The sequence below is a fragment of the Amblyomma americanum genome, chromosome 1 (genome assembly GCF_052857255.1).
Source record: "Amblyomma americanum isolate KBUSLIRL-KWMA chromosome 1, ASM5285725v1, whole genome shotgun sequence".
Taxonomy (NCBI): domain Eukaryota; kingdom Metazoa; phylum Arthropoda; class Arachnida; order Ixodida; family Ixodidae; genus Amblyomma; species Amblyomma americanum.
The window spans coordinates 499,526,141-499,542,557 of record NC_135497.1 but is presented as its reverse complement, the minus strand read 5'-3'; the positions used below and the strand labels follow the sequence as shown (position 1 = coordinate 499,542,557).

The 16,417-nt window shown below is 52.5% G+C and overlaps 1 protein-coding gene across 4 annotated transcripts in view; it reads right to left on the bottom strand.

Annotated features, from left to right (window-relative positions):
- LOC144116121 (uncharacterized) overlaps positions 1-16,417 on the bottom strand; it is a 344,387-nt gene that overhangs the window by 71,306 nt on the left and 256,664 nt on the right. The window contains exon 1 of one of the 4 annotated variants that reach the window (XM_077650804.1): positions 1,431-2,038. The exons of the other annotated variants lie outside the window; for them this stretch is intronic. The gene's annotated coding sequence lies outside the window, so the exon portion shown is untranslated. Of the gene's footprint in view, positions 1-1,430; positions 2,039-16,417 lie in introns of those variants that run through there. 4 annotated transcript variants of the gene reach the window in all.

Below are 16,417 nucleotides of genomic sequence, written 5' to 3'. Positions count from 1 at the left end.
ATAGAAGTAATCTGCCACAAAGAACGGTCTCGTAACAAAGGAAAGCGCGACTGCTTCAACAAATTAATAGCCTGAGCTATTAGATCGTCCGTCCCGCACAAAACAAGAATGACTAAAATGGCCGCCGCCTCTTTGTATTGGTCGCGTCATTGAAACCTCCTTCACTCATAGACACGTCGGGCAGTACAGCAGCGATTGCGCCTCGGTGAAAAGCGATACGCTAAGCGACGTTTTTGTTGAAGGCAGCGAAGCGGCAAGCACTTACGCACCAGCGACACAATGCGTGCTTTCTGGAAACGAACGCATACGCCACCTGTCGTCCGTGGCGAAGGCGAAACGCCCTTTCAACTCATTTCTGCTCACATTTAAGGCGGGAACTGTGAGTGAAATTTAAAAAAGCAGCAGTACCATATTTGAAGGTGAGCTTTTCTCGCATAACCACGGTGAAGATTTCTTTCGCTGAGTCTCGGACATGCGCGATAACTTACACGACCGTCGTGGCATGGAGTGAACTCTGCTGTATAGGCGCTTTGTACAGTTCATTTTGCATCCCACAAAGCAGCCCAGTATTGGTTAGGGCCAGATGCCGCAATGGGCCATCGCGGGACGTCCCACGGACATCGCACGAGAGCACGCTCCTGACATATAAATTCGGGTGGAGAAGTTCGCGGCAGTGCTAAAAGTTGGCTGTTTATATAGAGGACAAAAACGGAAATATTGCTTAGATACAGGACAGCTGGACTAGAAATGGACAGCACGATTTTGAGAAACGAAATTTAAAAAAAGAGAGATGAGGGCCAAAAAACCAAGCTGAAGCAAAGGAAGTTCGTACCTTCCTCCACCCGCTGCGTAGTACATGACACAAGGATGAAGATCCAATGAAAAGATAACACTTTGGGACGAAAGGCCAGCAGCATGTGCTTTAAAAAAGGCATCCAGCGAGAGCGCGTCAAGACAAGTACTTATCAACAGTGTTCATCTAAAAGCACATAATTTAACTACCCGTATACAGCGCAAGGAAATGAAATTCGGTCTTGACGGTTGTGACAACTGAGGCCATTAAAAGGTACGAGAAAAGAAAAGCCCAAAACAGAAGGGTATTGAAAGGCGAAGTTTCAAGGTTTCCGAAAGGGTTCGTTAGCACTTACATGAGCGTTTTGTGCCCTGATCCCGAAAGTATAGTCGGGTGCAGCGCACAACAACCCATTAAAGAACTTTACCTCAAGTCCCATAATTTCAGTCCTCGAAAGGGGAAAATGCAAGAGGTACTCAAGAGAGAAGCTCCCATCTCGTGAAACACCTTTCATTGTCTGGAGACGCTTTCCCATAGTCATTGCAACGGCAATGCAGCAATGAAACTTGGATAAATATCACAAACACGTTCAAAGCTGTAGCTGCCGTGTAAAATCAACGTAAGTAACAGCACTCACAAAACTTTCCCGGCGGCGATTTCTCCGCCCGCAGAGACGACAGCATTCGATCCGAGGCCCTTCGAAGGTGTTCGATGTGGTCGTAACCCGTGCCAGCCAGCCGTATTCCGCACGTTGAGGTTCTAACGGAAAACGCACAGTCCGCGGTGTCACAGCAACAGGCGTCGAAACCGCGAGGAACAGCGGATCAGGGGCTCGCAGAAGAAGGGGGAAAATAGGAAGACAAATTCCGAACAAGATTAACACTTGGGTGGGAAAAGAACTGGACGTATTGTGCACAAGAAGGGATGGCTGCGTCAGTCTTTAAGACGGTGAATGGAGTTGGTTTAGGGTTTCTTAGTGGCACTAGAATAAAGCTTTTGCCGCCCTCTCTGCGGGAAAAAAACACAGTGCGGTCGTGGAAGTTTCCCGCACCACGTTCCGCCCCCCGAGGAACTTTTCCGGAGGCCCTCGCGCAGCTATCCTCGAGGCGTCTCCAATGCGCACACCTGGGTCTCGCAGCGAAGGGGGACTGCCTCGAACGGCGTCGACGGCGAGCGGTGGCGGCGCGCGCTCCCCTGCTCCGGCGGCGGCCGGCGCGAAAGTGAAATTGGCGGCCGACGGCGCGCGCGACGCGCGGCGCACCGAGCAGCACAAAGCAAACACAAGCAAAAGACGCGCGCGCGGTCCCGTTTTCGCCCGCCTCCTTTCCGTTCCGCCCTCTGCTCTCTCTCGCTGTCTTGCCCGCTCCCACCCTCTCGGAAGCTGCCGCGAAGCCATGGGACGCCGAAAAGGTTCCCGTTTTGCGTTCCTACAGCGATGTAGGCAGACTCTGACTTCCTTGTTAGCTGACGCCCGCCAGTTCGAATACTGGTGGCCACTATTAGTGTACGATGGACGGCGGAGCGTGGAAGCGGTGAAACTATAGGGAAGCCGCATGGCCTTCGTCCTGAAGGCCCGATAGACCAATCCGAGGTGTACCGTTGGGTTGGCCGCTCCGAAATACCACCGCTACAGAGCCCAAGAAAGAAACCTGCGTGAGACTAAAAGAGAGTGGCTGCGCCAACGAAGCACGACGTTGCTTAAACGGCAAACGCCGGGTTTCTGTCCAGTTTGTTCCGATGTAAAATGTCATATTGGTTCCGTTCGCATTTTTTGTCGTACCTCCATGCGTCGAAGAGATGATGCATCAAGCTAGGCCGCTCCGACTTGGACTAGGTCGATTCAAAATCAGCGCTTGCCTGGTAATTTTCGTCTCGCTCCTAGTTGCGCCTACTGCCCACACGTTTCGAATAACGCCTCTCTATAACCGCGTACGCAAAGCGCGACACGCTTTCCGTCGCCTCCGCAGCTCTCTCTGCTTATAGTGCCGTGCGATTGCGTCACATGCGCCGGGCGCAGTCGGCCCGCTGGCTGCCGAGACCTCCGCCGCGAGAACGCCAGCGTTCGCCCCCAACGATTCTCCCGCTGCGCGCGGGGCGTCGCGGGCGCCTCGTCGTCGCCGCAGCCGCGCGGTGTCATCGCACGCGCGACAGAGATGGCGGGCCGCGATGTCCCACTGCACCTAAACTGCTGCCGACCGGAACGCGAGGTGTCCACACGCGCCGCGCGGCCGGCGTTCGATTGTCCGCCCGGACGGCTCGCTTGTTTGCCTGCCTCCCGCCCGAGGCCCGCCGGGCGAAAGTCCCGCCCAATTAGTCGCGCGTGCCTGGTACGCTGCTGAGGCGACCATCCTGGATCAAGCGACACACTGCCATCCCCCCCCCCCCCCCCGACCCTCGGCGTCGAGAGCAGGAAACAGAGGCGACGCTAATTGTTCCCGGCTGTATTTACGTTAAACTATTGACGAGCAGAAATGCGAGAGCGGAAGGAGGACAAGAAGCAGGCAACGCAGGGGCCAGAGGAACTGGGAAGCAGCGACGATGGCCTCATGCCGGGCGTGTGTTGTGGGAAACGACACGAGGAAGATGCCTTGCGAGAAAAGAAAGCACATATGCGTTGCATTGTGTAAGTCAGCAGAAGAGACCCCCCCCCCCCCCCCTCATTTGCGTCCACTTTGTTTGGAGAGCCCCGCTCACACCACCCTTCCCCTGAAGTGGGACCGACGGTGGCCAGCGTAGGGGTGCCCTCTTTGAGCTCATAGGACAGCAAGAAATTTTTCTCCAACCGATTCCAACACTGTGAACTGTTGGTGTGGCAGCCCCGCCTCCTTCTTCCGTGCACGGAATCGAGTAATTCAGCACGGAATAGGCTTCGTATCAGCGCAACTGCTGCACAACGGTAATTTAGCACCCTAAACGTTAAAGCAGCACGAGAAATGCCAAGACGACCAAGGGAGACACAACAACACTGCAGCCACTTGTATCTGACTGTCTGCATCAAGGGCCGACGTCTAATGTCATTGCATACATGGAGAAGTTAGACTTGTTTCAACAGCTCCCCATACCAGTGCGGACGGCACCAACAACATTTTTTTTTAAGGAACATTTGCAAAACCTGCGTAGCCATGCCTTCATCATGGCCAGCTAAGAACGTGATTACATTAACTTAAGCAAAGTTATGAGGTCGGCACGATACGAACTCGGTACAAAAATTGGTAGGGCTTTAGCGCAGTTAAAGGGAGTAGACGTGCGAGAGCATGCCTTTAGCTTGGTGGGCTCATGGTTTTGATTCGATGGGTCGTCGGCACAACTGGCGACGATAATAGACTTGCGCTAACCTCTAGTCGATGTTAACCTGATCTCATCTGTTCCCGCCCCACATGGAAGTTGATGAAGACGATGACGTGCAATGCGCAGCATGAGACTGTTGCACTTGAACACGAGGCGTGTTCGGCTGAGGCCTACTTCTCTCGCACGGCGGCCTGTGAAGCTAATCTGTTCGCGCCGCCGGGGGTTGGACTCCCAGTCGTGGATATTTATTACAGTGAAAGCTTTACTAGGTTATGTCAGCGGTGATCGTGTCCGCAAAATGTGTCGGCAGTAGTTGTGGGCAACCCAGAAGAGGCAGCGTCAAACGAGTGGCTGTAATCGAAAGAGGATGGTGTGAGGATGCTGCCCGAAAAAAAAAATTTCGAAACGGGATGAATAGTTCATTAATTAGAGCCAAAAATGTCCAAAAAGTGGGAGGGTCCAAAGTGGTAGTGGCGCCAAATTTAAAAATGCCGGAAGTGTTGGGCAACGTGACCGGAAGTGTGGGCGAAGCCAACGCGTGGCGCCAAAAAAAAGTCTGAAATGAATACTGATATGAAACGAGGGCAGATGTGCAGCTAGTAGAAATCTAAGCAATATATAATGAGTATAGAAAGTGTCAAGAGTGAATTAATGTGAAATAAGGTGATTTAATTGTGAATAAGGTGAACTAATGTAATTTAACTGTGAATTAACGGTACATTAAGATGAATTAAGGGTGAATTAAGGTGAATAAAAGTGAATTGATTATGAAATAATTGTAAATTATTGTGAGATAATATGAATTAAGGAAGAATATTTGTGAATAAAGTGGTTAATTAAGGTGCCAATTTGTTTGTCAGGTGAATTAATCAGATAATTAAGGAATTAACGACAAATTAATGAATTAAGGATGAAACGATGAAAGGATAAAGCAAGGAAGGAACGAGGAATTAAGGATGAACCGAAGGTGTAATCAGAGTTAATCGATAACCAATCAATCGAGTGAACGAGAAAACAACCAAGGCGCCTAATTTGAAAGACGACCAGTGTCGAGGAGGTGTCAACGCTTTCGCATTCTTCCAATGCGGGCAGCCGCAGTGATCTCTATTTTTTTTATTGCATTTTAACTAACTTCATATGGCGTCGCTGTTGCTAGGCAACGGGACAAGAAAGATCGAGGCAAGACTCATGGTCGGTGTTGGTGAGCGTATGAGTGCTTTAGCAACTAACACTAACTGTTCTTCGACTCTCGGGGCTCTATGAGCACATAGCCGATAAGTCTTCTCTTTTCTCTCAGCAGCCGTACGCAGCACGTCCAAGCCTAGCTGCGCGTGAACCATTAGCGGAACACTGCCCGGCACCCTGGTAGGCCGAGAAACCGCGCTTGACCGAACAGCATCCTCGCCGACCCGTTTCGGGCCCATCGGTGCGTGTTCCTGGGAAGAGGTATCGGCGATCTGCGCAGTGCCCCGCCCAGCCGACGTCAGCAACGCTTGGTGCTTCGCGGGGCTTCTCGGTGGACCTCACCAGGCGTTGGCGTTACTAGCTTAGCGGGCACGAGCGGGCACTTTGACCGGGCTAGCCGTTTTAAAGCGCACTCTTGTGTATGGGCTCGGCGGAATACTTAGCGGAATAGTGTGTGTCCACGCACTTAGGACATCCACGCTTAACTAATGCACTAATGTGCACGCATTTGCAAATGCTTGACGAGGAAAGAGAAGGCGCAGTAGTTCTCACCCTCGGTGAGCACATGAACACCACAGCGAAGTGAAGGACCGATGGGGAAGTGAAAACAAGCACAGCTAGAGAGGGGAAGGGTCCAGAATAATTTCGACCACCTGGGGTTCTTCAAGAGGCACTGGCATAGCACAGCACAAGGGCGCCTTATGCAATTCGCCCCCATCGAAATGAGGCCCGCGCGGGCGGGATTCGAACCTGCGACCACGCGCTCAGCAGCCGAATGCCATGACCACTGAGTTGAGCCTGCTGCCCCGATTTGCCGTGGAAACGCACCGGATTTCTTTCAACGTTTCTTGCATAACGGTCTTTTCAACAAGTCGGATGGACAAAAAAAAAGGGGGGGGGGGGGGGCAGTGCGCACTATTTTCTCGACCATGACGTCGGAGACAGGTAGCCTGCCCCAAGCTCTCAGGGAGATTGTGAGAGTAGCAGCGAAGCTAACGCAGGCTACACGTTACGCGACTCTCACATTGTTTCTCACAAAGCGCCGCACACCCTTGTACGAAACGGCAGTTGGAGCTGCTGCCAAGCACATTCGAGGCCGGAAATAATTATCGAGAATCAAAGGCAAACGGCGGTTTTCTGTAGTCACCTAGAAGGACATTAAATATGGCGTAAGAATGTATAGTTACCCCAGGGGCTCCATTTGTTGTGCGTCGCCAGCGGGCTTTGGCGGCCATATTAGTTGTTACAACAGAGTTGCGCTGCCATAGTCAACTGAGTGATACGAGGCCTTCTGTTTGAGGAGCAACTACAGAGAATAGTGCATCGGTCGATTATCGGCCCTGCCTAGAGCAGGAAAGTCGTGTTGGCAGGATTTTTATTTCTATAGAAAGATCGCACAGGCATATATAGGGTCAGTCCTTTTCGTTTTTGCTTGCGAGAAAAAGATCTTCGCACAACTTTTTAATCATGTTCGCATATCTTTATAAAAAGGGTATTTTTGTATGTGTCTCCTCAGGGAGCAGCATGGCTGTGCTGTGTCGACACAGTAACTGCGACTACCCTTTAGCAACAGCAGACACTTCACTTTTTGGTGCAGGGCCATTACACATCCGCGACATATCCCGATGCGACCGAAGACGTTCATGCGCGACTGCATTCGAAAAACAGTCGGCACTTTAATATTACCGCCGACTCCACTGCTCCGGCTACTACAAACTTTTCACATCCGGATTCCCATGCTCTTTGAGAGACCAGAGTGACAGCATCCAGGGCCGCGTGCGGATTCCCGCGCCGCCTCCTCTTGGGCGGACGTCGCGCAATCCAGGACCGAACACGCTCACGAGGAATTGAGGCGTTGCCTTCGTGTGGGCCATTAGAGCCTGTTGGCCCGACACAAAGCTCGGGGGCCGAAATGGCGCGCTTTCTCTACGCGCACAGGCCGGAAAGAGAATCGCCGCCAACGAAGGCCCGAGCTCGGCTGCCGGCTTCTCTGGGCGCACGCAGCCTCGGCAGCGGTGGCAGCTTCTCGTCCCTCAGCGCTTTTCGTCCGTCTTGAATGCCGCTCTCGCTCCACGCCCGCCGAGATCGGCGAACAGCGCGTTCTTGTTCGATCGGAAAATTACGCCGGCAACGACATTACGCGAGCAAAGGGAAGCGGAGACCGAGAAACCTACAGAGCCGCCAATGGGTCGGAAGAACGTGTTTCTCTCGTCATTGTTTTTCTTGCCTTTCCTCGTGTCCGCGGCGCGAAGAATAGAAACATCTCCGTCCGGTCTGCGGCTTGGAATAGCGGGGCGTTTTGGCGGGGCGGGGGGAGGCCCGAAGACGGCACCCTGACCGCAGCCTCCGACGATGACGACGGCCGGTGCGCGCATCCGTTCCTGTTCCCCACGGGCCAGTGAGCGGCTGTTAAGGGAGAAGCAGGACGCGGCCCCATTGCAGATGTCAATTGGATGCTCTCTTGGCGTCGGCGGCATCACTCAAGTAGCCGTCCCGCTTTTTGTTGCCGCCCGCTTTGACGAAGCACGCGGCGCTCTTGGCTTCGCGCGCGGCTTTTCATCGGTGCGCGCCAATTTTCGTCTCGCGAGCGGCCTCCTCCGGTGCGGGCCGCTCTAATCTCGTAACCCGCAGGGAAGAAGGCCTCGCGGCTACCCGTCGCTCTACGGAAGGGGGCGCGCGCGGCTCATTTCAACGGCGGGCGCGCTTTGTTTCCACGCGCTGTCCGTGCGCCGTTTCTTGGGCGTCTCGAGCTTGCTGCTCCGGGGCGGGCGGTCAAATCGGTGCTCGCAAGGGCGCCTCTTGATGGAATGCTCCCGAGGATGACGGGGCTCCCGATAGAACGAAGCGAGAAAGAAGGCCAGGCCGGCCGCGACAGCGGAGGTGCGCGTGGGACCGAAAATAAATCATGGCCGCCACCGCCGCCGCGAGATGGCGGAGGCGTTTCCTTTCCCCCGATGAGGGGTGCACTTTTGGGTGGCCATTACAGAGAGCTGCCCCGCGGACACAGCGTCCATCCGCAGAAGCTCCTCTGGGCCTGTTCAAGGCCGCTTTGTCAAGCCGCTGCCCCGGTGTTTTGGAATGTGCGGGTCTTCGGACTGGGGCAGGGAGAACGCGCTCCTGCAGCGGCTCTCTCTTCACCCCGTGCTCGGCTTTTCCTTCGTCTCGGTTCGACTCACTCCCGCGAGATCCGAGTGCATTGCGCAGCCTTGTGCCCAGCCAGTTCAGATTCTTCAACTTCGCATCCCTGCGCGCGCCTGAACAGCGCGGGGCGCCGCGCAGCTGTGAACGGTCGCTGCAGCGATGTTGGGAATACAATGCCCACGTCTCACATTCACGGGGCTTACTTGTGACACCTGCCGCGTTTCGAGCTAAACTTCAAGCTTTTGTATCGAAAAGAAGCGAGACAGAAGTCGCCTAGCTGTTGCTATTCGGGGAAGCATTTGCTAAGAATAGACACGCGAGGTGTCTCAACGGGAGAGCCTATATTCGCAGCTACTGAACGGTACATGCCTAGTTACGTTCGTGGTCAGGATTTTCCGCTCTCGATACTTATATTTCGAAACACCGAGGTTCTATTAGCGTTCCCCGCGGCCGCGAGACAAAAGCAAGGTGTCGGATTCATCGAAAGGCTTGATGTCATTTGCATTTCACATCCTGATCGTATCACACAAAACATAAGTCCACAAGCAATTTTAGGACCACAGCATTCGCTGAGAGATACTGTTTCTCGTGGTAAAACGTTTAGTATTTGATAAGTATCAGCCTGAAGAAAGTTTGTGCCGAATTTTCCCGCATGGCAAGTCTTACAGCTGTCTCGTTTTTGAGGAAACTAGCGGTGCTAAGTTGCCACGGCGCAGTGGAACCGAGTAATCTCTCACACCAGAATTATTGCACCCGAGAAACCTACTGAATTAAACCGTTTAATTGCTTCAACGCTGCGATTTCCGACAGAAGTTGGCCGGCGATCGTACGATCTGATGCGACAGATTTGTCCAACTATGTAGCTCTGGTATGACAGGCCGAGGAGCTGCTGAGCGCGCTTAATTTGCAAGTGTTCCTCCGTCTTCCTGCGTTAGCAGCATCGGTTCAGTATTTCGCTTTTACATCGATAGTCTTCCCACTGCGTTGTTTAGTTTGAGTTCGCCGTCACTTTTTCGTTCAGCTGTAGCGGGGGCTTCTGGGAGGTGAAGGCTTCTGCAGGATGAAGGTGAGTGGGGCCTTCTGGAGGTTGGACGGAGCGGAGTGTGAAGACGGCTGGGTTTAGATGGGAAGCTAGCAGTTGGTGGAGGCCTTCTCGAAGGTAGGGTGGGCAGAGTGGATGGTGAGAGGCGCTTCTAAACCGTTTTGGAAGAACGTCGCTCTTACTGCTAAAACAATAAAATATTACAGTACGCATCCATACAGATACGGTGTGGTCAGTGTGGAACTTGTGACATTCCGGAAATCCTGTCCTGCTCGACACCTTCAGCCATCGCGCTCTTTTGTACAGCGGGTTAGGGAGCCGCAGTGGAGGTACTTCTGACCGAGCCCGCTGGGGGTCTGACATAAACTACAAATAGTATTTGGAGGAACTTGTACTTTTCAGATATCTCGGTTCGCTGGCTACAAGAGAGATTTACTAGCGGCGCTCATTTCAGCACGTCGGCTTTGCTGCGTCGCGGACACAACGGCGATCGTTGCATGCCTTGTCATCAGGAGCTTTGAACGCAGCGCAAGCACGACCGAGAGATCGAACGATGGTAGTGACACAAGTATGCCACCTTCTGTATTCGCAGAATGTGCGTGGAGGTTTTTTTTTTTTTTAGGCAAGTAAATCAACGGGAACACGCATTGGAGACGTGAGATGGCACGGGATATGCCCTACTTTTGACGTGCTCAACGTTCCAGTTGGGTGGTGCAGGTGTCGTCGTATCACGGCGATAAATCCACTTATTTAGTTCATAAGTAGGTTACAAGAAAGCGGGGTGTTCTGATACTCACTTCCTAATAGTGTGCATAGCAGTTTACAGAGGAGCCATTCCCAGAAGGGGTCCTGCAGCACACTTATTCATTTGGCAATGCCCGGGATCGTGCGCGAGGCTTCTTTCAGCTGTCCCTTGCATTCATTTTGGCCTCGGGCGAAGACGGACGTAAGGTGCGGCTCAGCTACTCCAACGCATCGTATACCATATCCCCGCTTCCGGCTCGCTGCGGAACCATCAATCATCGCGGCCGTCTCGACACCGGGAAGCTCGGGTGTGCACGGCAGGTAATAATGCCTGACGTTCTTTGCAGCACAGGTGACGGCGAACCAAAAGTAAGGTTAGGCAAGACATCCGCGGTGATTTTGTATACCTGTAAAATGATAGCGATATGGTGTGTTCTGCGCACATGTGCTGGGAAATATTTTCAGTGGCCGACAGTTAGGAAGCCTGTCTGTACTGTTTCTTTCTCGTAGTGTTTGTGTATAGTGCCCTCAGGATGCCGTCCACTTGTCGGACAGCCTAGAAGAAAATGACCAGTACTTATCCGCTTCAAGCCTAGGCACGAAGAAATCATCCATGTTTCTGATCAGTTGTTTGAGCAAACGGCCGTGCTTTTTCTGTTGCTTCGTTGTGTTTTGCTGGCTTGGTACGCGCCCAGAGATTTAGGAGCACGCACAATCAGCACAATCGGGCAGCGTATTCCAACGACCATACTGTTTTACTTTAGCGGAAATGCAGCTTAACTTCAGATTGGTAACACAGAAACCTCCTTGAAAGATGGACCGCTCCAAGAGGCAGTGAGGGCGATCCTGTTAATTCACAGCGACCATCAGGGCCGGCTTTATAGGTCATGTCTGGAGGAGGTAGTCCCATTCGAGACGTACTTATTAGACCATTCAGGTTTAAAAAAATGAGGCTCAAAATGTTTTTCCTGCGTTAAGACCTTCTAAGATGTTATGCCAAAGATCGCAAAATCACTAAATAAAAAAATTAAAAATCTCGCAGTCGGGAGGCCCGGCGGGGTGGGCCGGGGGGGGGGGGGGGGGAGGGAGAAAGGTTGGCGGAACGTAAAATCTACCATTCATGACTATATGCTTAGCTTGGCGCGGAACTGTGTACTTTACAAACATCGATGTCTGGTCTGCTAATAGGATCACTTAGAAGAAGAAGACGGCGAACAGTCATAGAAACCGAGAGCAGCATAAGGGAATATGTTTCTATTTTTAATTTATGATGTTATCAATGACAAAATAGTATGTAGTTACTTTTTTACCTGAACTTCAATTGGTTGGCAAGTAGCTCGGAAAACAACCAAATGCCGCCACTGGGATTCGAACACAGGACCCACGCATGTCGCGTGCAGCGCTTTACCAACTGAGCTGCGACGGCAGCTGTTCAATCTGCTACTGTCGTCGGCATTTATGCTGCATGTATCCTAACGTTGAGAGTGTTCAGCAGCGCCCCCCTCAACCAAAGCGGCGGACGTAGGAACTTCCTGTATTGCGGCTGGTGTCACGTGGAACGTTACCCAACGGTGAAGGAGGCAGCCGTTCGAGAACCTTTTTATGCTACATGGGGCAGCAAGACTACCAGAACCGAGGCCCTCCTTAAGCCATTTACCAGCCAAGCACAGGGAAGTGAGGAGCTCGTTACGACACAAATATGACTATTCGCCTTCTTCGTATCTGTGTCGTAACAAGGCCCTCATTGCCGTCTCCTTAAAAAGGAAGAACGCTTACGTTGTCATGACGAATGCCGATTATGATGATTATGACAACACTAATGATGGTGATGAAAACACTTGAAATTGAACTAAAACTGGTGATCAGTGTCCCTATTCCGGGAGGCCATTGGATTTTGCAGCCGCTCTTGCCGTTTCGTTCAGCTCCTGCTAAATGTTTGGGTCTCAGCGGGACAGCATTTCTTCCCACCACTCAAACGTCGGTTTTTCTATCCTTTCCATTTCCGTGCTGGGTTGGCAGGCCCATGCCATGTTGTATAGGTCCGCTTCTATTTATGCCGCAGTGTGCGCTTTGCGGCTCACAGTCTTTTGGGTAGATTGCGTGAAGTCCTTTTGGGCTTGGGCATGTGTTTGTATTCTTCTCAGAGTTATTTCCTGTTCTTTGTCTAGTTCTTCATCCGGTGGGGCGCAATCATTTCTGCATATCCTATAGTGTTGCAGCATTTTTGGACATGCATGTGGTCAGCAATATTTGAGCCGTTGTGCTCGTCCGTGTGTTGGGGTGCGTGAGGTATACGAGTGCTCAGGCTCCTGCGTGTGCGCCTTCGATCGTTCCCCTGTACGGACTGACGCGCTGGTGTCCATTTCAGCTTTGCTTGGTTTTCGGCTTCCTTCATGTCCTTCAGGATCCTAATGGCTGCCTCTTTTATCCTGCCCCTGATGTAGTTACTGCACGCTTCTTGCGAATCCGTGATTATATTGATTTTTTATTTCCTGTGTGGTTATTACGAGGTCAGTGGTTGCATTCCTCCGCTTGGGTTGGGTCTCGGTACCTGATTGATGCCCTATTTTTGAAGTTGTCATCCGAGCCTGTGGCTGCTATCGTCATGATGCCTCCCACCGGACCTGCCACGTCTGTGTTTTTCTATGGTTTGAGCTATGGCCTCGCGTCTTCCTGCGTGATGTACCGGGTGCATGTTCCTGTGTATAGGCCTTACTTGTAAGATGTTGTTCAACGCTTCGGGGGCTTCATGTCTGTCTTGCGTTGTGCTTATGTATGGCAGTTTGAGTCTGTCTAACACCACTCTGCCGGTCCTACTGGTGACTAGACGGCATTTCTTCAATGTTAGGCGGGCTTCAATTAATTCATTCTGCGTGTTGTGGATTACCAGCTTCAGTAGCTTTTCTGTTCACGCGCTGATTGAAATTCCGAGGGTTCTTTATATGCCTTGCTTATCAGGACGTTGATTTCCTCCTTGTCTGCTTTTTTTTTTTGAATCTAAGGTACGACGCGACGTACGCAGACCTGCTGATTATGAAAGCCTGTACTAGCTGCAAGGTGACTTTTTCATGTCTCGTTCATGTCTCGTCTCCCGCCGGATAATCTGCCGATCATTCCTGCCACTTGTTCTCTCGTCGCTACTAGTCGTCTTATTACGCCTTCATTATTTCTGTTTGCCATAGTCAGCCCAAGGTTTTTCGCAGACAGGACTTTCTGAGTTCTGGTTTCATTCAGCGCCACCTCGATGGGGTTGCCGCTTCTCCCTTTCCTGAATATTAGGAGTTCTGATTTGTTCGGGGGGCGTGCCAGGACGTATTCTTCTGCATACGCTTGCACTGTGTTTGTAGTGTCCTGCAGTCGGTATTGTATATCTCCTTCGTTGGCGCTGTTCATCCATGTTGTAATGTCATCAGCGTAGAGTGCATGCTTGATGCCCTCTGTGGCTGGGAGTTCGTGTGGGAGCCCCAGCATGGCTATGTTAAATTCTGAATGTAGCACCGAGCGAGCCAGGGCGCGCGCTGAAAGCAAGACGAATTTGGCTACTAAAGGAACTGCAGAATGATAGCTGAAACCGGGTATCGTAATTCCGTCCGCGTTGAAGGCTACACATCACGTCGCAGGGAAGACTTCTACTAAGGGTTTCTTTCAAGGCCATATTGTTTCTGCCACACATCCACCTCAGCTACTAGTCTTCTATCTCACCCACATTCTGCACGTATACTAGACCGACTGGTTGCCACCGTGTGTAATGGCACCAGGATTCAGACGACCTAAGCGAGGCACCCTTGGCCCTTCCATTTGTGCGACTATCTGCAAGAGCAGATAGTCGGGTTTCGCCTTGTAACGGCGTTTTTTTTTGTTTTTATATTGACTAACACAATACGCAGTCAAAGGGGAAACGCATAATCGCCTCTCGTCACTCCATATAATGCGACATTACCTCTAATTCTGAGCAATGATCATTGATCCTCTAATCTATATACACCCCATTTCTGAAGCCAGCATAACTCAGGAAAATGCTCCACCTCCTCGCCCATATGCAGAAAGCAACGGCGTTCTATAGAAGATGCGTTGAATGTTGGTGAAAATATGCGTGCAGATCTATTGCTCTGCATCTTTCACTCACAGGCCAGGCCGCCCACGAAACTTTTTGACTGAACCCTATTCGGCTTCTCTCCCCTATCCCAACGCACCAGCGCGGGGGCCCCTACCTCTACTCAACTACGACGAGCCGGCACTCTTTTTCACTGGGCTTTATAGTGCTAGTCTCCATGATTTTTTTTCTCTCCTACCCCTCCTTTTTTTGTCATTGGTTACCATCGCCTTCGATACCGGAATGAGGGCCTCGTCCATGCATCTGTCAGTGCAGAATCCACAGGAGGCATCAGCCAATGGTTTACGACCGGCACAAAAGCGAATTGGGATAAGAATCGTCGAAAAATACGGCACGAAGTTTCTTTTCGCTTTTTTTCTATCACACCGGCCTCTTCGGTGCTTAGCGTGGGTTCTATTCCCCCTGGCCGTGAGCTCGACCAGAGGCTGCCTCGTCCATAATTTGCAGAAACGATAGTGACCGTTGCATGACTACAGTACTGCCAGCCAGGTGGTGTTTATCTTCAAGAGGCGCTGTCGACGATTGTTGCGAAGGCAACCGAGTGGCTCTTTCGCACGCCGCGTTTCGGTTCGCAGCAAATCGGTGGACGCACACTTGCTTTCGCCCACTTCGGGACCGTCGACTCCGGCAAGCGCCGCGCACTCCGAGTCCGCACGTGTTTTGTGCTCGTCGGGATACCTATTTTCCTCACTTACTGGTCAAGACACTCCTCCATCTCATCAGGGGGCGGCAGGAACGCGAAGGTAGCACGCGCTGCCACCCTTCGCACACGTGGTCACACAACGCGGCGACGCGTCCACACCACTCGAGGGGACGTGCCTCCGTGTGCGAAAGTGTGTGTACAGTGGACGCGCACGACTGCGCCATCGAGCGGCGGCTGCTGCCGCGTGAGTGGCGAGAGGAAAGATGCGGTTCCGCCTTTTGATGATGCCCGTTACAGCGCCGAGGCGGAGCCGGGAGCTTCGTAGTCGCGCGTGGGCTGCCGCTTCTGGCAACAAGAGCAAGCTGCCGCCGGAGCGCAAAGTGGGATACCAAGGACACGCAAATCCGCCACCGTGATCTTACCGTACGCAAGCACGAGTACGCAGAAGCAGGCGGCGCGTAAAAGGTTCTTTGTCGGTCGGTGTTGCTCGCCTGTTCGACGCACCGCTCGTTGCGTAATGGTCCCGTCCGCATCTCTGTGCTTCGCGTTGGCCGACGCTGCATCCACCGCTGTTCCACCCAGCAAAACTGATTCCGCGGGGTTCATTCGTGTCCACGCAGGTTGGGGGGCTATCCTCGCGCGCCAGGAACCGCCTCGTTTCGCCCTTGACTTTTCCTCGCAAGGGGCACCGCGAACGACGAGGACGACGCGCAGTTGGTCTCGGAGGGTATCCAGCCGAGCCTTTTCCGTAGCGCGTATCGGTCACGTTCCTCGCTAATGCGGAGAACCCCCCCCCCCCTTAAGATCGTAGGATGCCAGTTTCGCCAGCCAAGTTGGTCCGATGCAGCTTGTTAGAGATGAGGGGTCCTTGAGTGAGCTGACTCTTTCAGCGCCGCAGGTCCCTTCTTCGAATGACGTTGTCGGACTTGGTTATGAAGGAAACTGTACAGGGGGTTTATTTTACATTATTTACAAGATTTTGGAACCCATTGGAGGGTGATGGGGGAAGGACGGAGGATCTGAGAAGATCTGAGGATGATCGAGGATTCTCTTTCACGGCACTCGTCGTCCGGTTTAAAAAGGGTCCGGTCCCTAGGATTCCCCAGGTTCGAGGCAGTCTTCGCCAGGTTGGGCGTGGCCTAACTTGCGTTGTCGTACACACACGCACCACTTCACATAGGGACACGCCCCCGTCACATGCCTCGCCGGAGAAAGAGGGTGCCGCTGGACAATCGCCCCCACCAGAGAGAGCGTTGTCTTCGCGTCCGAACGACAGTTCTCACGCTCCAGCAGGACACGTCTTCAGGGAAGTCCGAATGGGCGAGGCGCCGGCGAGCAGGCATAGTTGAAGGGGTGAGTCACCCCTGCTCGGTTCTGGCGGTCGCTTACTGCCTCCGTGCCGCACGGTCGATCTTCCGGGAACAATGTTGTTTTCAAACGGCAGTGGAATCCTCCGTCTCGAATCCA